The sequence below is a fragment of the Chiloscyllium punctatum genome, chromosome 23, assembly GCF_047496795.1.
Source record: "Chiloscyllium punctatum isolate Juve2018m chromosome 23, sChiPun1.3, whole genome shotgun sequence".
Lineage (NCBI taxonomy): Eukaryota > Metazoa > Chordata > Chondrichthyes > Orectolobiformes > Hemiscylliidae > Chiloscyllium > Chiloscyllium punctatum.
In genome coordinates, this window is record NC_092761.1 from 52,548,881 (window position 1) to 52,572,650 (window position 23,770).

The 23,770-nt window shown below is 45.0% G+C and overlaps 1 protein-coding gene across 1 annotated transcript in view; it reads right to left on the reverse strand.

Moving 5' to 3' along the window:
• The window catches only part of tmem45b (transmembrane protein 45B), a 50,956-nt gene extending 33,123 nt beyond the window's left edge, over positions 1-17,833 (reverse strand). The window contains exon 1 of the mRNA XM_072593002.1: positions 17,671-17,833. The gene's annotated coding sequence lies outside the window, so the exon portion shown is untranslated. The remainder of the gene's footprint in view (positions 1-17,670) is intronic.
• Positions 17,834-23,770: the final 5,937 nt, after the last annotated feature.

The following is a 23,770-nucleotide window of genomic DNA, read 5'->3' on the forward strand; positions in this document are numbered from 1 at the left end:
CTGTGCCACCTGGGTCTGTGTGTCTAGTGGTGGTATCCTGTTGGAGGTAACAGAAATGGTGGCTTACGATCCTTTGAACGCTTGTTGGGGTGGAAAGTGAGGACCAGGGGGACCTATCGCTTGAAGAGAAGGGCTCAGTGTTGAAGGGCAGGAGATGGGTCAGACATGGCTGATGGCCCTATCAATCATAATGGTGGGGAATCTTCATGGATTCATAGATTCATCCAGGGCATAAAAGGCCCTTCAGCCCATTGAGTCTGCTATAACTTGCATTTTGTCAGCACGAAGTGGCGACTGACGAATTGTGGATATTATTTGGATAATGCAAACTTTGTACTGTATGGGTATAGCGTGTTTCTATTCGTGATCTTCTACAGAGCGAGTTTCCACAGAGGTTTTCCATAGTGCGATTTTCTATAAGCACAAGGTTGCAGAGGAACACAACTGTCACGTTATAACAGAATGGCCTGGGCCACTAAAGGCGTGCTACTCCCAATTTCCTGCACTTGTCCCAAATCCTTGAATGTTATGATATTTCAAGTACTCATCCAAACACTTTTTAAATATTGTAAGGTTTCTGACCTCCACTACCTTCCTAGGCAGTGCATTCCAGATTCCCATCACCCGCTGATGAAAAAGATATTTCCCAAACACCCCCTGAATCTCCTGCCCCTTACCCTAAACCTATACGCCTTCATGATTGATCCCTCAACTAAGGGTAGCTCTTGCTCTCTATCCACCCTGGACTTACCCCTCACCCATGTCCTCCTCAGCCTTCTCTGCTCTAAAGAAAACAATTCAAGCCTATTTAGTCTCTCCTTATAACTCACTTTCTCCATCTCAGGCACCATCCTGGTGAACCTCTTCTGTTCCTCCGACAGTACTATCACCTTCATGTGGTGAGGTGACCAAAACTGCACACAGTTCTCCAGCTATGGCCTAATCAAAGTTCTGTACAACTCCAACATTACCTTCTTGCTCATATATTCTATGCCATGACTGATGAATGCGAATGTCCCATATGCCTTCTTAACTATCCTATTCATGTGCTCTGCTGACTTCAGCGATCTGTGACTAATTACCTCAAAATCCCTCTGTTCCTCTAAGCTACCCAGTGTCCTGCTATCGGTTAAATATTCCCTCATCTTGTTTCTTCTTCCAAAATACATCGCTTTGCATTTATCAGTTTTAAATACCAACTGCCACTGGTCTGCCCATTTGTCCAACCCATCTTTCTCTTCCTGTAACCTACAACCATCTTCTTCACTATTAGCCACTTTACCAACTTTGGTGTCATCTGCAATTTTGCTTAACATTATCCCCCACATTTTCATCTATATCATTATGTATATAACAAACAATAAGGGTCCCAGTACTGACCCTTGTGATACACTGTTAGACATCAGCCTCCAGTCACTTGCACAGCCTTCTACCACTAACCTTTGTGTCCTAGTACTTAGCCAGTTTCGGATCCATCTTGCCATGTTTCACTAAATTCTATGTGCTTTAACCTTCTCAATCAGTGTCCATGTGGCACCTTGTCGAAAGCTTTGCTAAAATCCGTATAACGACATAAGCTGAACTTCCCTCATCCACACACTTGATAACATTTTCAAAATATTCGAACAAATTTGTTAGGCATGATCTCCCTCTGACAAAGCCATGCTGAATAGCCCTAATTAACCCATGTGTTTCTGAGTGGGTATTAATTTTCTCCTTCAGAATTTTCTCCAATAGTTTCCCTATCATTGACATGAGACTCATCAGTCTGTAATTTTCTGGTTCATGTTGTGGTGACAATGCTCCTTTAACAAGGTTATTCTGTCCTTTTCTTTTATTCAGAGAGGTCATAAAGGCTGAGGTTCGGATATGTCTGAAAATACTTGAAAAAAGGGGAGTGGCCAGTTGTCCCAGGTCAGGATTTGGTTTGGTTTGGTTTGGTTTTAGGAAGTAGTCTGTTTGTAGCTGCCAGTCAGGTTTTAGTTGGGAGCCCAGAGATGGTGCTGGACCCAAAGAAACAGCTTCATGGTACTTCTCTCTCTCTGACATCTCTCCTGTAAGAACCTGTGTCTGATTTTACCTTCATTTGCCAACGGAGTGTTTATGGGGATGTTGCAAGTATTTGGAACAGCATCATTAAGTTGTGCTAGAGTCAATTAACTTTTCAGAAAGGTTATGTTATTCTAAAATTGGTTCTCTTTTGTTCGTGTTTAATTCAGTAGTCTGTAAATAAAAATCTGTTTTGTTTAAAGTCAAGTGGTTGGGCCAGCTGCATCATTCCTGGAATATCCACTTTACCCCTTCTTAAGACAACTAGAAAAGTTAGGGCCTGGGCTACTTTCTTGAAAAGTTTTGAGGGGGTCTAGCCTGGTTCGTAACAATCTCTACCACTCCTCTTAAAAAACTGAACCACATCAGCTGTCCTCCAGTCATAGAACATAGAACATAGAACATAGAACAATACAGCGCAGTACAGGCCCTTCGGCCCTCGATGTTGCGCCGATCAAAGCCCACCTAACCTACACTAACCCACTATCCTCCATATACCTATCCAATGCCCGCTTAAATACCCATAAAGAGGGAGAGTCCACTACTGCTACTGGCAGGGCATTCCATGATCTTACGACTCGCTGAGTGAAGAACCTACCCCTAACATCAGTCCTATATCTACCCCCCCTTAATTTAAAGCTATGCCCCCTTGTAATAGCTGACTCCATACGTGGAAAAAGGTTCTCACTGTCAACCCTATCTAACCCCCTAATCATCTTGTACACCTCTATCAAATCACCCCTAAACCTTCTTTTCTCCAAAGAAAACAACCCCAAGTGCCTCAGCCTTTCCTCATAGGATCTTCCTACCATACCAGGCAACATCCTGGTAAACCTCCTCTGCACCCGTTCCAGTGCCTCCACATCCTTCCTATAGTATGGCGACCAAAACTGCACACAATATTCCAGAAGCGGCCGCACCAGAGTCTTATACAACTGCAGCATGACCTCAGGACTCCGGAACTCAATTCCTCTACCAATAAAAGCCAGTACGCCATATGCCTTCTTCACTGCACTATTTACCTGGGTGGCAACTTTCAGAGATCTGTGTACATGGACACCAAGATCCCTCTGCTCTTCCACACTACCAAGTAGTCTACCATTAGCCCAGTAATCCATCTTTTTATTACTCTTACCAAAGTGAATCACTTCACACTTAGCTACATTGAACTCCATTTGCCACCTTTCTGCCCAGCTCTGCAGCTTCTCTATATCCCGCTGTAACCTGCCATATCCTTCCTCACTGTCTACAACTCCTCCGACTTTCGTATCATCCGCAAACTTGCTCACCCAACCTTCTAACCCTTCCTCCAGGTCATTTATAAAAATGACAAACAGCAATGGTCCCAAAACAGATCCTTGCGGAACACCACTAGTGACGGCACTCCAAGATGAATCTTTGCCATCAACTACTACCCTCTGTCTTCTTCCAGAGAGCCAATTCCTAATCCAAACCTCCAACTCACCCTCAATGCCATATCTCTGTATTTTCTGCAGTAGCCTACCATGGGGGACCTTATCAAACGCCTTACTAAAATCCATATATACTACATCTACCGCTTTCCCCTCATCTACCTCCTTCGTCACCTTCTCAAAGAATTCAATAAGGTTTGTGAGGCACGACCTGCCCTTCACAAAACCATGCTGACTATCCTTGATCACATCATTCTTATCCAGATGTGCATAAATCCTATCCCTTATAATTCTCTCTAAGACTTTGCCCACAACAGAAGTGAGACTCACTGGCCTATAGTTACTAGGATTATCCCTACTCCCCTTCTTGAACAAGGGAACCACGTTTGCTAGCCTCCAGTCCTCTGGCACTACTCCTGTAGACAAAGAGGACACAAAAATCAAGGCCAATGGCTCTGCAATCTCCTCCCTTGCTTCCCAGAGAATCCTAGGATAAATGCAATCAGGCCCAGGGGACTTATCTATTTTCACCCTTGCCAGAATTTCCAACACCTCTTCTCTACATATCTCAAAGCCATCCATTCTACTTATTCGTGCCTCAGTATTCATATCGACAACAATGTCCTGTTCCTGAGTGAATACAGTCCTCTGGCACTTCCCCCGTGACAGGAGGGGAATTAAAAAATTGTGTCAGAGCCCCTGTCTCACCTCCCACGGCAGCTTGGGATGCATTTCATCCAAGCCAAGGGAGTTGACCATTCCTAAGTCTGACAGAGCCTGTAATACCTCCCCATTTCCTATTTCAAAATGTGCAACTTCCTCACAATCCCTTTCCTGAATTCTGTACCTACATTCTCCTCTTCCAACGAGAAGACTGATGAGAAATATTCATTTAACACTTTTCTAATATCATGCAGCTTCACACATAGGTTGCCCCCATGGTCCCCAGTGGGCCCTACCCTTTCCCTGGTTAACCTCTTCCCTTTAATATATTTATTAAATATCTTAGGATTCTCCCTGATCCTGTTTGCAAGTCTTTTCTCATGCCCCCTTTTTGCTCTTCTCATTGCTTTCTCAAGTTCCCTCTTGCACTTCTTGTTTGCCTCCATGGGCCGCAGCTGAATTTCTCCCTTTAGACTCACTAAAAGCCCTTGTCTTCTTCCTCATCCAGTTCTGAATTGTTCTCCACATCCAGGATTCTGTGAACCTGTTGCTCCTAAATATACCTCTAAACAGTACATGTTGGACCTGTACTCTCCTCAGCTCCTTTTTGAATGTCTCCACTGCACCTTGGTTGAGGAAAAAGGTGGACATTTCTGAGGTCTCCCCTGTGGAAGGTGGTATCATCAGAACAGGTACAATGGAGATGGAGGAACTGGGAGTATGGAATAGAGCCCATTCACGAAGCAGGGTGTAAGGATGTATAGACTGGTAACTGTGGGAGTTGGTGAGTTTGTATCAGGTGATGAGCCTATCTCCAGAAATGAAAACAGAGATCATAGAATCCCTACAGGGTGGAAACTGGCCATCCGGCCCAACAAGTCCACACCGATCCTCTAAACAGTAACCCACCCAGACCCATTTCCCTACATTTACCCCTCACTTACATATCCCTGAACACTATGGGCAATTTAGCATGGCCAATTCACCTAACCTGCACAACTTTGGACTGTGGGAGGAAACCCACGCAGTCACGGGGAGAATATGCAAACTATATTGGAATTGAACCTGGGTCCCTGGTACTGTGAGGCAGCAGTGCTAACCACTGAGCCACCATGTCACCCCTGAGATATCCAGGAAGGGAAGAGAAGAATTAGAGATGGACCAGACGAAGGTGAGGCCAGGGTGGAAATTAGAAAGGAAATTGATATTTTTTTTTCTATAGAATGAACGAGGAAAGAGCACTGATAATGTCATCAATGTACCAGAGATAGAGTTGTTGGGAGGGACCTGAATAGGACTGGAAAGGATGTTCCACATACCACACAACTCACAATAGGCAAGACAATGAACAAAGAGAAAGAGAAATGAGTTAGTTCCCCATCTAACTCAGCCGTAACCATTTGCTCCCTCAATTTCATAATTTCTATTTTGTTTTTACCAGTTTTGTTTGTTATCACTTTCTATACATTGCTCTGAATGTGGATACTATCTCAATCACTGTTTATGATTAATTCTCAGTTTTTAAATCCTATCTTTAGGTTGTTAGGTTTAACTATTGCTTTGTCTAACCTCCTCCCTCTCTGTTGATTTAAAGTCCTTTCCACATATTTATCCTTCCTGTGTAAACTTTGATCCTGTTGATTGGGTGGAGTCCACTCCAATGGATACAGTTTCTTCCTACGTTCATGTGCTTATTGTTTATTTAAGAATGTCAGGTAATGGGCTCCAGCTTTGTGGAACACCTGATGTGCTATTCCAAATTTGTTAAAATTACAATACAATTTCCAGCAAGTATAATAGTAACAGAAATATTTTCATATTTATGATCCAGTGAAAACTCTCACTAGGAGTTCAGATATTGGGGCTCACCAAACACTAAAACACAAGAAGCAGGAGCAGGATTGGACCATTTGGCCCATTCAGTCTGGTTGACTATCCAATACAATCATGGTTGATCTTGACCTTCAACTTGTTTTTCCTGACTGGACGACATATCTTTTGATTCCCTGAGATCATTCCTTTCAATGGCCGACCCCCTACTCCGAGACTCTGACTTCATGTTTTTGGGTCCCAGCCAAGGGAACTATTTTCTCAGACCTAGACCCAGGTCCTTTCTAAGATGGTAGTGAAGGAGGAGGCAACATCCGGGTTCCTGTGCCCAGGGCTAATCTACTCCATCTGCTTTTTTTTTCTATCTTTCCTTTTCTTTTTTTATCTCTCTTTGGCAGAAAGCGGAATGAAGATGTCTTCTTTGCAGTCTGGAGCATGGAGACAGCTGGTGAGCCTGCAGGAGGACTCTGACAGACAGCACCAAGGCAGCTGGTGAGTCTGGAGTCTGTGACCTCGAGGACAATAGTGAGAGAGTCAGTGAGTCCAGAGAGGAACTCTGGAATCAGTGTGGAGGAGGCTGTTGGCAGAGGGTTGAGCATGGGGACCCAGTATCGGCTGCTACATCAGCAGAGGCTGGTGGGGGCTTCGGCATTGCGTGGTTTTGATCCAGCATCCAGCAGCCTGGGAATTCCTTTGAGTGGCTTTTGCAGTGCCTTCTTTCCCGGGATAGGCAACAAGTTTGGCCTTTGGGCCAACTTCTGCAGAGACTTGTAGCCTGGGATTCCAGCAGCGTGGTGTGGATGGCCTGCTTTGGTGGCGATTTCCGGCCCAATGTTCCAGCAGTCTGGCAGGGAGGTGTTGCAGTGGTACTGAGTTTCCCAAACCCAAGAGCCAGGAATTGAATTAAGATGACTTTGTTCTTTATAAGTTTTTTTTATCTTCACCTTCTGTTATTAATATAGGCACCATGGGTATGGCAAATTAAACAAAGAACAAGGAAAATTACAGCACAGGAACAGGCACTTTGGCCTCTAAGCCTGCACCGATCCAGATCCTCTATCTAAACCTGTCACCTATTTTCGAAGGATCTGTATCCCTCTGCCCCCTGTCCATTCATGTGTCTGTCTAGATATATCTTAAATGATGCTATCGTGCCCGCCTCTACCACCTCCACTGGCAACACATTCGAGGCACCACCACCCTCTGCATAATGAACTTTCCACGCATATCTCCATTAAATTTTTCCCCTCTCACTTTGAACGTGTGATCCTAGTAATTGAGTCCCCTACTCTGGGAAAAAAATTCTTGCTATCCACCCCGTCTATACCTCACATGATTTTGTAGACCTCAATCAGGTCCCCCCTCAACCTCCGTCTTTCTAATGAAAATAGTCCTAATCTACTCAATCCCTCTTCATAGCTAGTACCCTCCATGCCAGGCAAAATCTTGGTGAACCTCCTCTGCACCCTCTCCAAAGCATCCACATCCTTTTGGTAATGTGGTGACCAATACTGTACACAGTATTCCAAATGGGGCCGAACTAAAGTCCTATACAACTGTAACATGACCTGCCAACTCTTGTACTCAATACCCCGTCCGATGAAGGAAATTGTACTGTATGCCTTCTTGACCACTCCACCACCCTGCGATGCCACCTTCAGGGAACAATGGACCTGATCTCAATGTACATCAATACTCCTCAGGGCTTTTCCATTTACTGTATAGTTGGCTCTTGAACTGGATCTTCCAAAATACATCACCTCACATTTGCCCGGATTGAACTTCATCTACCATTTCTCTGCCCAACTCTCCAATCTATCTATATTCTGTTGCACTCTCTGACAGTTTCCTTTACTATCTGCTACTCCACCAATCTTTAGTGTCATCTGCAAACTGGTTAATGAACCACCTATACATTCCTCCAAATCATTTATGTATATCACAAACAACAGTGATCCAACGTGGATCCCTGTGGAACACGACTGGTCACAGGTCTCCATTTTGAGGTCTCCTTTCCACTACTACTGTTGATCAGCCAGTTCTCTGTCCATCTATCTGGTACACCCTGGACTTTATGCAATTTCACTTTCTCCATCAACCTACCATGAGGAACCTTATCAAATGCTTTACTGAAGTATATGTAGATGACATCTACAGCCGTTCTATCATCAACCAACTTTGTTACTTCCTCAAAGAATTCTATTAAGTCAGTATGACATGACCTTCTCTGCACAAAAGCATGCTACCTATCATTGATAAACCCATTTTCTTCCAAATAGGAATAAATCCCATCCCTCAGTATCTTCTCCAGCAGCTTCCCAACTTCATCTGCAGGAAATGCAGCCAGCTCCAGCTCCTCACAGAACGCATTAGGGAACTGGAGCTGGAGTTGGATGAACTGAGGATTATTCGAGAGGCTGAGAGGGTGATTGATAGAAGCTACAGGGACATAGTTACACCAGAGAACAGAGGTAGCTGGGTAACAGTTAGAGGTGGGAAGGGAGGAAGCAGGCAGTGCAGGGATCCCCTGTGGTCGTTCCCCTCAACAATAAGTATACTGCTTTGGATACTGTTGGGGGGGATGGCCTAGCAGGGGTAAGCTGCAGTGACCGGGTCTCTGGCACGAGGTCCGGCTCTGAGGCTCAGAAGGCAAAGGGGGAGAGGAGGAGAGCGCTAGTTATAGAAGACTTTGTAGTTAGAGGGATGGACAGGCGGTTCTGTGCACATAGGCGAGACTCTCAGATGGTTTGTTGCCTCCCGGGTGCCAGGGTCCGAGACGTCTCGGACAGTGTATTCAGAATCCTTAAGGGGGAGGGTGTGCAGCCAGAGGTCGTGGTGCACGTTGGCACCAACGACATAGGTAGGAAGAGAGGTGGGGAGGTCATTCAGGAGCTCAGGGAGTTAGGCTGGAAGCTAAAAGCTAGGACAGACAGAGTCGTCAGCTCTGGGTTGTTGCCGGTGCCACGTGACAGTGAGGCAAGGAATAGGGAGAGAGTGCAGTTGAACACATGGCTGCAAGATGGTGTAGGAGGGAGGGCTTCAGGTATTTGGACAATTGGATTGCATTCTGGGGAAGGTTGGACCTGTGTAAACAGGACGGGTTGCACCTGAACCAGAAGGGCACCAATATCCTGGGAGGTAGGTTTGCTAGCACTCTTTGGGGGTGTTTAAACTAATTTGGCAGGGCATGGGATCCGGACTTGTAGTCCAGCAAGTAAGCTAGCTGTGTGTCAGGATGTCCAAGAATGTAGGGAGGCTGTGGAGAAGGTAACACTGACAGGGAATACTTGCGGACACAGAGATGGGTTCAAGTGTGTATACTTCAACGCAAGGAGTATCAGAAATAAGGTGGGTGAACTTAAGGCGTGGATCAGTACTTGTGACTACGATGTTGTGGCCATCACGGAAACGTGGATAGATGAGGGACAGGAATGGTTGTTGGAGGTTCCTGGTTACAGATGTTTCAGTAAGATTAGGGAGGGGGGTAAAAAAGGAGGGGGGTGATGTTACTAATTAGAAATGGTATAATGGCTGCAGAAAGGCAGTTTGAGGGGGATCTGCCTTTGGAGGTAGTATGGGCTGAAGTCAGAAATAGGAAAGGAGCAGTCACCTTGTTGGGTGTTTACTATAGGCCCCCCAATAGCAGCAGAGATGTGGAGAAACAGATTGGGAAACAGATTTTGGAAAGGTGCAGAAGCCACAGGGTAGTAGTCATGGACGATTTCAACTTCCCAAATATTGATTGGAAGCTCTTTAGATCAAGTAGATTGGATGGGGCGGTGTTTGTGCAGTGTGTCCAGGAAGCTTTTCTAACTCAGTATGTGGATTGTCCGACCAGAGGGGAGGCCATATTGGATTTGGTACTTGGTAACAAACTGGGACAAGTGATGGGCTTGTTAGTGGGTGAGCATTTTGGTGATGGTGACCACAATTCTGTGACTTTCACCTTGGTTATGGAGAGAGATAGGTGCGTGCAACAGGATAGGTTTTACATTTGGGGGAAGGGTAAATAAGATGCTGTAAGACAGGATCTGAGGAGCATAAGCTGTCAGGGAAGGATTAGATTAGATTACTTAGTGTGGAAACAGGCCCTTCGGCCCAACAAGTCCACACCAACCCGCCGAAGCACAACCCACCTAGACCCATTCCCCTACACTTAACACTACGGGCAATTTAGCATGGTCAATTTACCTGACCTGCACATATTTGGACTGTGGGAGGAAACCGGAGCAAGCCCACTCAGGCACAGGGAGAATGTACAAACTCCACACAGTCAGTCACCTGAGGCGGGAATTGAACCCAGGTCTCTGTGAGGCAGCAGTGCTAACCACTGTGCCACCGTGCCGCGTGTCGTGGAAATGTGGAACTTTTTCAAGGAACAGATACGATGTGTCCTTGATATGTATGTACCTGTCAGGCAGGAAAGAGATGGTCGTGTGAGGGAACCTTGGTTGACGAGGGAGGTTGAATGTCTTGTAAAGAGGAAGAAGGAGGTTTACATAAGGTTGAGGAAACAAGGTTCAGACAGAGCATTGGAGGGATACAGGATAGCCAGAAGGGAGCTGAAGAAAGGGATTAGGAGAGCTAAGAGAGAGCATGAAAAATCTTTGGCAGATAGAATCAAGGATAACCCCAAGGCATTTTATGGATATGTGAGAAACATGAGAATGACGAGACCGAGGGTAGGTCCAATCAAGGACAGTAGTGAGAGACTGTGTATTGAGTCGGAAGAGATAGGAGAGGTCTTGAATGAGTACTTTTCTTCAGTATTTACAAATGAGAGGGACCGAATTGTTGAAGAGGAGAGTGTGAAATGGACTGGTAAGTTAGAGGAGATACTTGTTAGGAAGGAAGGTGTGTTGGGCATTTTGAACAACTTAAGGATAGACAAGTCCTCCGGGCCTGACGGGATATATCCTAGGATTATGTGGGAAGCAAGAGAGGAAATTGCAGAACTGTTGGCAAAGTTTTTCGCCTTCACTGTCAATGGGGGTGGTACCAGGGGACTGGAGAATGGCGAATGTTGTGCCCCTGTTCAAAAAAGGGAATAGGGATAACCCCGGGAATTACAGGCCAGTTAGTCTTACTTCTGTGGTAGGCAAAGTAATGGAAAGGGTACTGAGGGATAGGATTTATGAGAATCTGGAAAGACAATGCTTGATTAGGGACAGCCAGCACGGATTTGTGAAGGGTAGGTCTTGCCTTACAAATCATATTGAATTCTTTGAGGAGGTGACCAAGCACGTGGATGAGGGTAGAGCAGTGGATGTAGTGTACATGGATTTTAGTAAGGCTTTTGATAAGGTTCCCCATGGTAGGCTTATGCGGAAAGTCAGGAGGCATGGGATAGAGGGAAATTTGGCCAGTTGGATAGAAAACTGGCTAACCGGTCGAAGTCAGAGAGTGATGGTAGATGGTAAATATTCAGCCTAGAGCCCAGTTACAAGTGGAGTTTCGCAGGGATCAGTTCTGGGACTTCTGCTGTTTGTAATTTTTATTAATGACTTGGAAGAGGAAGTCGAAGGGTGGGTCAGTGAATTTACAGATGATACAAAGATTGGTGGAGTTGTGGACAGTGAGGAGGGCTGTTGTCGGCTGCAAAGGGACTTAGATATGATGCAGAGCCAGGCTGAGGAGTGGCAGATGGAGTTCAACCCTGTCAAGTGTGAGGTTGTCCATTTTGGAAGAACAAATAAGAATGCGGAATACAGGGTTAACGGTAGGGTTCTTAGTAAGGTGGAGGAGCAGAGGGATCTTGGGGTCTATGTTCATAGATCTTTGAAAGTTGCCACTCAGGTGGATAGAGCTTAAGAAGGCCTATGGTGTATTAGCGTTCATGAGCAGAGGGATTGAATTCAAGAGTCGTGAGGTGATGTTGCAGCTGTACAGGACCTTGGTTAGGCCACATTTAGAGTACTGTGTGCAGTTCTGGTCACCTCACTTTAGGAAAGATGTGGAAGCTTTGGAGAGGGTGCAGAGAAGATTTACCAGGATGTTGCCTGGAATGGAGAATAGGTTGTACGAGGATAGGTTGAGAGTGCTAGGCCTTTTCTCATTGGAACGGCAAAGGATGAGGGGTGACTTGATGGAGGTTTATAAGATCATCAGAGGAATACATACAGTAGACAGTCAGAAACTTTTTTTCCCCGGGTACAACAGAGTGTTACAAGGGGATATAAATTTAAGGGGAAGGGTGGAAGGTATAGGGGGGATGTCAGGGGTAGGTTCTTTACCCAGAGAGTGGTGGGGGCATGGAATGCGCTGCCTGTGGGAGTGGCAGAGTCAGAATCATTGGTGACCTTTAAGCAGCAATTGGATAGGTACATGGATGGGTGCTTAAGCTAGGACAAATGTTCGGCACAACATCGTGGGCCGAAGGGCCTGTTCTGTGTTGTATTGTTCTATGTTCTATGTTCTACGTTCCCTACCACTGCCATCAGGCTCACCAGTCTATAATTACCAGGATTATCCCTGCTACCCTTCTTAAACAAGGGACAACATTAGTCATTCTCCAGTCCTCTGCAACCTCACCTGTGTTCAAGGGTGCTGCAAAGATATCTGTTAAGGTCCCAATATTTCCTCTCTCACTTCCCTCAATTAACCTGGGATAGATCCCATCTGGACCTGGGGACTTATCCACCTTAATGCATTTTAGAATACTCAACACTTCCTCCCTTCTTATGCCGACTTGACCTAGAGTAATCAAACATCTATCCCTCACCTCAACATCCATCATGTCTCTCTCCTCAGTGAATACCAATGCAAAGTACTCATGTATAATCTCACCCATTTTTTCTGACTCTACGCATAACTTCCCTCCTTTGTCCTTGAGTGGGCCAACCCTTTCTCTAGTTACCCTCTTACTCCTTATATAAGAATAAAAGGCTTTGGGATTTTCCTTATCCCTGTTTGCTAAAGATATTTCATGACTCCTTTTAGTCCTCTTAATTCCTCATTTCAGATTGGTCCTACTTTCCGATATTCTTCCAAAGTTTTGTCTGTTTTCAGTTGCCTAGACTTTTTGCATGCTTCCTTCTTCCTCTTAGCTAGTCTCACAATTTCATCTGTCATCCATGGTTCCCTAATCTTGCTATTTCTATACCTCATTTTCACAGGGACATGTCTGTCCTGCTCTCTAATCAACCTCTAAAAGCCTCCCACATATCAAATGTGGATTTGCCCTCAAACAGCTGTTCCCAATCCACATTCCCCAGCTCCTGCTGAATTTTGCTATAGTTAGCTTTCCCCAGTTTAGCACTCTTCCTTTAGAACCACTCTCGTCTTTGTCCATGAGTATTCTAAGACTTATGGAATTGTGATCACTATTCCCAAAGTAATCCTTGACTGAAACTTCACCCCCTTCCCAAGTTGGACTATTTACAAACTGCTCTAGAAAACTCTCCTGGATGCTCTTTACAAATTCTACTCCATCTAGACCTCTAACACAAAGTAAATCCCAGTCAATGTTGGGAAAATTAAAATTCCCCATCACCAACACCCTGTTGCTCCTAATCTTTCCATAATCTGTAGGGGTGTGGAACGCACTGCTTGCAACAGTAGTAGACTTGTCAACTTTAAGAGCATTTAAATGGTTATTGGATAAACATATGAATTGAATTGAATAGTGTAAGATAGATGGGCATCAGATTGGTTCCACAGGTTGGTGCAACATTGAAGGCTGTACTGCACTGTAATGTTTTATGTTCTGTCTACCTATTTGAACTTCTAACTCATGTTCACTGTTGGGAGGCCTGTAGTACAGTCCCAACATTGTTACTGCACCCTTCCTATTTCTGAGCTCTGTCCATATTGCCTCACTGCTCGAGTCTTCCATAGCGCCCTCCTTCAGCATAGCTGTGATATTCTCACTGACCAGTACTGCAACTCCTCCACCCCTTTTATCTCCCACCTGAAGCACTTGTCACTTTTTCTTTGTAAAATAATACAAGTGACAATAAATGATGATTACATTCTATTTTACATTGTCAAGTTGCTAAGAACTGGATATTTCAATGAAATCATCAGCAGGGCTAGAAAATGATCACTCTAAGTTCCTTCCGTGAAGTTATTGATGTTGATTGTAAATTGCCAAAGCCCCAATAATAATTCTTGTGGCACAGTTGTTGCAAAAAGGTCCTGGTTATTCCTACTCTCTGTTTTCAGTCCGTTGACCAATCCTTAAGCTATACTAATATATTGTTTCTAATGCATGAGCCCAAATCTTGTTGAGCAAACTGTTGTGTGGAACCTGATTTCCTTTCTAGGTAAAAACAATGACTGCAGATGCTGGAAACCAGATTCTGGATTAGTGGTGCTGGAAGAGCACAGCAGTTCAGGCAGCATCCAAGTAGCTTCGAAATTGACGTTTCGGGCAAAAGCCCTTCATCAGGAATAAAGGCAGTGAGCCTGACGCGTGGAGAGATAAGCTAGAGGAGGGTGGGGGTGGGGAGAAAGTAGCACAGAGTACAATGGGTGAGTGGGGGAGGGGATGAAGGTGATAGGTCAAGGAGGAGAGGGTGGAGTGGATAGGTGGAAAAGAAGATAGGCAGGTAGGACAAGTCCGGACAAGTTATGGGGACAGTTACTGAGCTGGAAGTTTAGAACTAGGGTGAGGTGGGGGAAGGGGAAATGAGGAAACTGTTGAAGTGTTCCGAGGCGGAAGATGAGGCGTTCTTCCTCCAGGCATCTGGTGGTGAGGGAGCGGCGGTGAAGGAGGCCCAGGACCTCTATGTCCTCGGCAGAGTGGGAGGGGGAGTTGAAATGTTGGGCCACGGGGCGGTGTGGTTGATTGGTGCAGGTGTCCCGGAGATGTTCCCTAAAGCGCTCTGCTAGGAGGCGCCCAGTCTCCCCAATGTAGAGGAGACCGCATCGGGAGCAACGGATACAATAAATGATATTAGTGGATGTGCAAGTAAAACTTTGATGGATGTGGAAGGCTCCTTTAGGGCCTTGGATAGAGGTGAGGGAGGAGGTGTGGGTGCAGGTTTTACAGTTCCTGTGGTGGCAGGGGAAAGTGCCAGGATGGGAGGGTGGGTTGTTTGGGGGCGTGGACCTGACCAGTAGTCGCGGAGGGAACGGTCTTTACGGAAGGTGGAAAGGGGTGGGGAGGGAAATATATCCATGGTGGTGGGGTCTGTTTGGAGGTGGCGGAAATGTCGGTGGATGATTTGGTTTATGCGAAGGTTGGTAGGGTGGAAGGTACAGAACGCCCCTGGTGCTCACCTTCCACCCTACCAACCTTCGCATAAACCAAATTATCCGCCGAGATTTCCGCCACCTCCAAACAGACCCCACTACCAGGATATATTTCCCTTCCCACCCCTTTCCGCCTTCCGCAAAGACCGTTCCCTCCGCGACTACCTGGTCAGGTCCACGCCCCCAAACAACCCACCCTCCAATCCTGGCACTTTCCCCTGCCACCACAGGAACTGTAAAACCTGCACCCACACCTCCTCCCTCACCTCTATCCAAGGCCCTAAAGGAGCCTTCCACATCCATCAAAGTTTTACTTGCACATCCACTAATATCATTTATTGTATCCGTTGCTCCCTATGCGGTCTCCTCTACATTGGGGAGACTGGGCGCCTCCTAGCAGAGCGCTTTAGGGAACATCTCTGGGACACCCGCACCAATCAACCACACCGCCCCGTGGCCCAACATTTCAACTCCCCCTCCCACTCTGTCGAGGACATGGAGGTCCTGGGCCTCCTTCACCATCGCTCCCTCACCACCAGACGCCTGGAGGAAGAACGCCTCATCTTCCGCCTCGGAGCACTTCAACTCCAGGGCAATAATGTGGACTTCAACAGTTTCCTCATTTCCCCTTCCCCCACCTCACCCTAGTTCTAAACTTCCAGCTCAGTAACTATCCCCTTGACTTGCCCGGACTTGTCCGACCTGCCTATCTTCTTTTCCACCTATCTACTCCACGCTCTCCTCCTTGACCTATCACCTTCATCCCCTCCCCCACTCACCCATTGTACTCTATGCTACTTTCTCCCCACCCCCACCCTCCTCTAGCTTATCTCTCCACGCTTCAGGCTCACTGCCTTTATCCTGATGAAGGGCTTTTGCCCGAAACGTCGATTTCGAAGCTACTTGGATGCTGCCTGAACTGCTGATTTCCTTTCTGTCAATTTAAATATGCTACATTTGTCGGCCAATCCTTTTCTAAGTCTGCTGGTCACACATTCAACAAACAATATGAGATTCATCAAATATGATTTCCCTTTCATTTGACTATGTTGACTACCATATTTTGGTTTTCCAAATCACCTGTTACAAATTCCTAAATGACAAATCCTAGCATTTTCCCTCCAACGAAGTCAGGCTAACTGGTCCATAACTGCTCCTTCCCTGAACTGCAGGGTTAGGTTTACTACCTTTTAATCCATGGAAACATTGCAAAATCTTGGGAATTCTAGAAGAACAAGACTCAGAGATCCACTTTTGCACTTTCTCTGCAGCTACCTATTTAAAACAAAAACTTTAGGATGATGGTTGGCCAAAACAAAGAATTTGTTCATTTTCCATTATTTTCACTTCAATAACAGTGATCACATTAGATCCCTCATTCTTATTAGAATTGGTCCCAACTATTCCAAACTAAAGATTTGTTTAATGCTCTCGCTACTGTTCCCCATCTGTTTCAGGCACAATATGGCCTCCTAACATGCTGTAACTCTTTTGTGATTGTAATTTCTTCTGTCTCAGCCTATGAAGTGCCCAGTTATTTTAGCTAGTCTTTCCCTTTTTGCATTCTCGGAGAAGCTCTTCAAATCTATTCTTTTGTTTTGGTTATTTTCCTCGCATTTTACTTACCCCCCTCTTCAGCAACTTCTTTTGCACTTTTCCGATTTTAAAAACCCTTTCAGTTCTTGTGTTTTAACAACATGGTAACACTCTGTTAATTTAATACCACACCCTGCTACTTGGCCACGGCTGGACCACCTTCTCAGAGAAGTTTTTAATCCCCAAGATACTTTCTTAATCACCTAGTTTCTTAATCATACCTCTATTAGATATTCAATTTATGATCCCAGTTTCAGATTTTTCACACCTTTCTCAAACTTAATCTGAAAAGACACTTAAGAACCTGAGTGGATCCTTTGCTATGACTTACTCTGCCATGCACTGAGCTCTTGGGATTGACCTCTCATCAGCCTTTCCTCACCAGCAAGACTCCTCCTATTACCTCACTCTATGGAAATGGTACAGACTGAAGTTTGAAACATCCCCCACCCCAAAATGGTCTGTCTCAGTCGTACTACATAAACTAGTTGCAAGAGCTATTTTTAAAATTTGTTAAATAAAGTTATCTTCATCATATAATTCGTCACTTTTAATGCATTTTACTTTATCTTCAATTATAATGATGTAAAAATGTGTGCTTACTCACACACGCCACCCTCCCTACTGCAGGCTCTCTGTTGTGTTGTCCCACTGCCAAAACTCAAAAGATTTGTTCCTTTCTAAATAGGAACTTCCATTTCAGAAGTTTCTAAATTACTTCAAAATTAATTATTGATTTTCTTTATAAATCAAAACACTGATGGAGTTGATGAACTTAGTACAGAGTCTGAACTTTGAATACTTTTAGTTCCTTGTTCTGTCCAGTTCAATAACCTCTGGCTCACATTTTCGTGTCAGAACCTGGGCAGCTACTGATAAACAAACAGAGCAGACACACACAGTCCACACACATATGCAAACTTACCAATGTTTGATAGAGTTTATTGAAGTGCTGTGAAATGAAATCCTCGTTTCTTTTGACCTGTTAACTTGCTCACACGTCTCCAGATCTTCCTGAGTTTCACAATAACAGGTGCAGGGTACACCTGCCTCCCAGGAAGGAGCTGTGTCTTACATTGCCACTCCCTGAAGCCAGCCTGATAGAAGACTGCCACCACTTGGACCAGGCTGGCATGACAGAACATTTGTCTGACAGTGGAACTCCACCCAGTACATGCACACTCACACATCCGTAATGGCTTCCGTCATCATATCAAACTGGTTCTTTAAAAACAATCAACAAAAGAATTCCTCCACAATTGTATCCAGGACCCATGAAATGCTTTAGCAACACTCTGTGTCAGGAAATTCTTCTCAGTGCCTCCTGTAAATTATTCATTTATAAAATCATTGAAGCAGAGAAGGAGAGACCATTCGGCCCATTATGCTTGTGCTCTGCTCTTTGCCAATTAGGCCCATGCCCTTTTCTTTTTTCCATAGTCTTATATTTTTCTTCATGTGTTTATCCAGTTCTTACCACGACTTCTTCTTCCAATATCCAGGCAAAACCTTTAAATTCTTCTCTGTTCTGTTATTAAATCTGATTATTTATTTCTTCTTTGGTGAGATCCCTTCTCTCTCTCTCCTTGGTTTCCCAGTCCTATGGAGTTGTAGCCTGACCTACTGTCTCCACTGTTCGTTCATTGTGTGTCCAGAACTAAACATTGTATCAACATGAACTCTGATCAGGATTTAGGGCCATATTTTAACCTTAATCTCCGGTTGAGAAATGACCAATAGAGAGGTGAAATCTGAATTAAATCTTACTTTCACTAAGTCTGAGCTACATCGTTTTTTTGGAGGTTTTCTCATTATGAGGTCTGGCAGGTTATAGAGTCATTTAGATCAAAACACAGGAAAATTCTCTTCAGTCTATTGAGTTGGTGCTAGTCAAAAACAAGTACCTAACCACTCTAATCCCATACTTCTTTAAAATTATGAGGGTTTCTGCCTCTACCACTCTTACAGGGAGTGAGTTCCAGTTTCCCACCACCCTCTGGGTGAAAATATCTTTGCTCACCTCCCCTATATACTTCTGCCCCTTATTACAAATCAAAGTCCCACCTCCTCCAACCCCCAGATCTTTGATTTCACCACCAATGAGAACGTTCCTTCCTGTCTACTCTATCTATCCCATTCATAAGTTTATACACTAAATTGATGGAGAAACTCAGCAGGTCAGGCAGCAGCTGTGAAAAGAGAAACAGAATTAACATTTCAGATTTCAGAACCGAAGAAGGGTCACTTGACTCAATGTTAACTCTTCTTCTCTCTCCACAGATACTGCCAGAGTTGCTCCAGGTGCTGCACAGTTTGCTGCTCAATAAGATAAGATCCCATGCTGTTAGGGGCAAGGCTCAATGGTGGGATTTGAACCCAGGTCCCTGGATCATTAGCTAAGTTTCTGAATTAATAGCCTAGCAGTAATACCACCAGGAGAAAGTGAGGACTGGAGATGCTGAAGTTCAGAGTCGAGAGTGTGGTGTTGGAAAACACAGCTGGTCAGGCAGCATCCGAGGAGCAGGAGAATTGATGTTTTAGGCAAAAGCCCACCAGGCCATCTTCTCCCAGGCCATCTTCTCCCCTGGTTAAAGCAGTCTCAAACTATCTGGAAGATTTCCTAGCATTGTAGAAAAAAGTTCAATGTCCTTCTCTGCTCTTTCAGATTTCTTTGCAACAGCTTGTGGTATGGCCTATTTGGAAACTGGCAATTCTGGATTTGGTGATCGATAATGGGGCTGATTTAATTAGGGAGCTGAAGGTGAAGGAATCCCAGTGACAATCATATGATAGAATTCACCCTGCAATTTGAGAGGGAAAACTGGAATCAGATGTAGTTGTATTACACAGACAAGAGGGAGGAGCTACCAGAGTTGATTGGAAAGGAAGCCTAGCAGAAAAGATGGTGGAGCAGTGTTGGCAGGAGTTTCAGAAGGTAATTTTAGCGGCATAGCAGAAATTCATCCCAAGGAAGAAGAAATAAGGCAACCATGGCTGATGAAGGAAGTCAAGAATAGCATAAAAGCAAAATAAAAAAGCAAACAATGTGGTGAATATTAGTGGGAAGCCTTTAAAAACCTGCAGAGGATAATTAAAAAAGCAGTAAGGCGGGAGAAGGTGAAATATGAGAGTAAGTTAGCCTGTGATATAAAGATTAGATTAGATTACTTACAGTGTGGAAACAGGCCCTTTGGCCCAACAAGTCCACACCGACCCGCCGAAGCGCAACCCACCCATACCCCTACATCTACCCCTTACCTAACACTACGGGCAATTTAGCATGGCCAATTCACCTGACCTGCACATCTTTGAACTGTGGGAGAAAACTGGAGCACCAGGAGGAAACCCACGCAGACACAGGGATAACGTGCAAACTCCACACAGTCAGTCGCCTGAGGCAGGAATTGAACCCGGGTCTCTGGTGCTGTGAGGCAGCAGTGCTAACCACTGTGCCACCGTGCTGCCCACTAAAAGGAGATTGCAAGAGTTTTTTAGGTATCTAAAAGGTAAGAGATGGGCAAAAGTGGATATTGGACTGCTGGAAAATGAGGCTGGAGAAGTAGTAATAGGGAATAAAGAAATGGCAGAGGTAACGAACAGGTACTTTACGTTGGCTTTCACACTTGAAGATACCAGCAGCACACCAGAACTTCAAGAGATTCAGGACAGAATGATAGATGGAATAAAGGAAAGAGAAAGAGTGTTTGGGCAGCATGGTGTAAAGGTAATGTCATCCAAAGGAATGAGCTGGTTTTGACTTGAGGAAGCAATGATGCTAAGGTGGAGATGTTTTCTAAGAGTGAAGATCACCAACAATCTGTCCTGGTCCACCCATGTTGATAATATGGTAAAGAGAGAACAACAACACTTCTACTTCCTAAGGAGGCAAAGAAACTTCAGAATGCCCACAAAAATTCATATCAACTTTTATAGATGCATCATAGGAAGCATTCTATCCAGATGCATAATGACTCGGTATGGTAACTGCTCTGCCCAGGACTGTAAGAAACTACAGAGAATTGTGAAACATCTCATTCAATCATGCAAGCCAACCTTCCATCTATTGACTCCATTTACACTTCTCGCTGTCCCAAGGAGGCAGCCAACATCATAGGGTGGCATGGTGGCTCAGTGGTTAGCACTGCTGCCTCACAGCGCCAGAGACCCGGGTTCAATTCCCACTTCGGGCAACTATCTGTGTGGAGTTTGTACGTTCTCCCCGTGTCTGTGCGGGTTTCCTCCGGGTGCTGCGGTTTCGTCCCACAGTCCAAAGCTGTGTAGGTCAGGTGAATTAGCCATGCTAAATTGCCCATAGTGTTAGGTGCATTAGTCAGGGGTAAATGCAGGGGAATGGGTCTGGGTGGTTGCTCTTCGGAGGGTCGGTATGGACTTGTTGGGCCGAAGGGCCTGTTTCCACACTGTAGGGAATCTAATCTAATCTAATCTAATCAAAGATCCCTCTCACCCTGGTTATACTCTCTTTGAACCTGTTCTTTCGGGTAGAAGATACAAAAGCTTAAATACATGTGCCAACAGATTCAAGAACAGCTTCTTCCCCACTGATATTAGACTTGCGAATTAAGGCTCTCAGATTTTAAATTTAATGTTGATCTCACTCTTTATGCACCTTCGCTGCAGCCGTAACATTGTATTCTTTGCTTTGTTTGATTACCCTAATGTATTTTTGTATGGTATGATCTGCCTGGACTGCTCACAAAACAAAACTTTTTACTGTACCTAGGAACATGTGGCAATAATAAATCAAACTAAATCAAATCAAATCAAGTGCAAAAAGGAAAGGCATTATGAGGATGTAAGATCAAATATCTGCAGATGCTGGAATGCCCTGCCAGTAGCAGTGATGGACTCTCTCTCTTTATGGTCATTTAAACGGCCATTGGATAGGCATATGGAGGATAGTGGGCTACTTTAGGTTAGGTGGGCTTGGATTGGCGCAACATCGAGGGCCAAAGGGCCTGTACTGCGCTGTATTTTTCTATGTTCTATGTTCTGTACTGAAAACAACAAATGCAGGAGATGACAGCAGGTCAGGCAGCATCCATGGGGTGAGAGCAAGCTAACATTTGGAGACTAGATGATTCTTCATCAGAACTGACATGAAGTGTGAAGGGGGCAGCATTTATGCAATGGTGGGGTATTGGGGGAGGGGTTGGGAGTTGGGATGGAGTGCAGGTAGAGAGAGGCTGCTGATAGTGCAGATTGAAATGTGAGAATCATAGAGCAATTTTGTGTCTAACTGCCAAACAGGAAAGAACAGGCAGTCACATTGAAGTGGGAAGTGGGGAGAGAGGACATGGTGACACAGAATGCAACAAGTAAAGCCAAATGAAAGGGAAGAAATGGGAGTTAGTTCACAATCTGAAGGTGTTGAACTCAATATTAAGTCCAGAAGGCTGTAAGTTGCCTCGTCTGAAGATGAAATGTTATTCCTCCAATTTGTGTTGTGATTCGTTAAAATATTTGGGTGGCACGGTGGTTAGCACTGCTGCCTTACAGCACCAGGGGCCTGGGTTTGATTCCAGCCTCAGGTGACTGTCTGTGTGGAGTTTGCACATTCTCCCCGTGTCTGTGTGTGTTTCCTCCGGGTGCTCCGGTTTCCTCCCACAGTCCAAAGATGTACAGGTTAGGTGAATTGGCCATGTTAAATTGCCCATATTGTTCAGGGATGTATAGGTTAGGTGCATGAGTTAGGAGTAAATGTAGGCGAATAGGTCTGGATGGGATACTCTTCCAAGTATCAAGTCAAAACCAGCTCTACCAAGTCAAAACCAGCTCATTCATTTGGATGACATTACCTTTACACCATGCTGCCCTAACACTCTATCTCTTTCCTTTATTCCATCTATCATTCTGCCCTGAATCTCTTGAAGTTCTGGTGGACTTGTTGGGCCAAAGGGCCCTGTTTCCATACTGTAGGGATTCTAAATTTCAAAAAAAATTCTTAATTAAAAATTAAGTTTTAGCATACTGAGGACAGATATGTGGGTATGCAAGCAAAGCACTGTGTTAAAATGACAGGCTATGGGAAGGTTGGAGTCATTCTCGTACATAAGCCAGAAGTGTTCTGTAAAGCGATCACCTTGTGTGTGCGTTTGGTTTCTCCAATGTAGAGTAGGCCATATTGGGTGCAGTGAATGCGATACACAAGATTGGAGGAGGGACAGGTGAAATGCTGCTTCATCTGGAAAGACTGTTCAGGCCCTTGGATGGTGAGCAGGGAGAAGAGGAAGGGGCAGCTTTTGCACCTTCTGCAGTTATTTCTGCAGGTGCCGTGGGAAGGGGAGATGGTGGTGGTGGTCAAGGAATGGACTAGGCCATCACAGAGAGGATGATGTGTTTGGTGGTGGAATTCTGTTGGAGTTGTCTGAAATGGCAGAGAATGATCCTTTGAATGTGGAGGCTAGTGGGATGAAAAGTGAGGACAATGGGGACCTGATCACACTGTTGTGAGTGGTGGGAAGGGGCAAGGGTAGACCACATTTAATGGGTCAGATGTGGTTGAGGGCCCTGTTAACCATACTGGACTTACTATCTCCTCTCTGCCTCCCATTACCAGACTTCGTGTCTTCCTCCTATAGACCCTTTGTTGCCTCCTGTAAAACAACAGCTTCCAGCCCTTGGATCTCAGTTCCCAACTCTCTAACCTTTAGCCTTCTCCTTCTCCTTCCTTCCTTCCTTCCTTCCTTCCTTCCTTCCTTCCTTCCTTCCTTCATTCCTTCATTCCTTCCTTCATTCCCCCCCCTTCTTAGCTTCAACTAAGGGGGGAGGGGGTGTAGTGACAGCAAAGCAGCCAAATCACATTGCTCAATATATAGAGGATGGAGAGAAATTTCTTGCCCAAAATACATGTGAAAATTTAATGATGGGGGAGGGGTCACCAATTGGAGAGAAGTTGTCTCCCCCAGCTCTGTAAATGGAACTGTCAGAGTCTCTGAGGAGTTACTTCTTCAATCATAGGCTAGTTCTCTCTTGTTTCCTGTTGATAGGCCCACTATTGAAGCCAT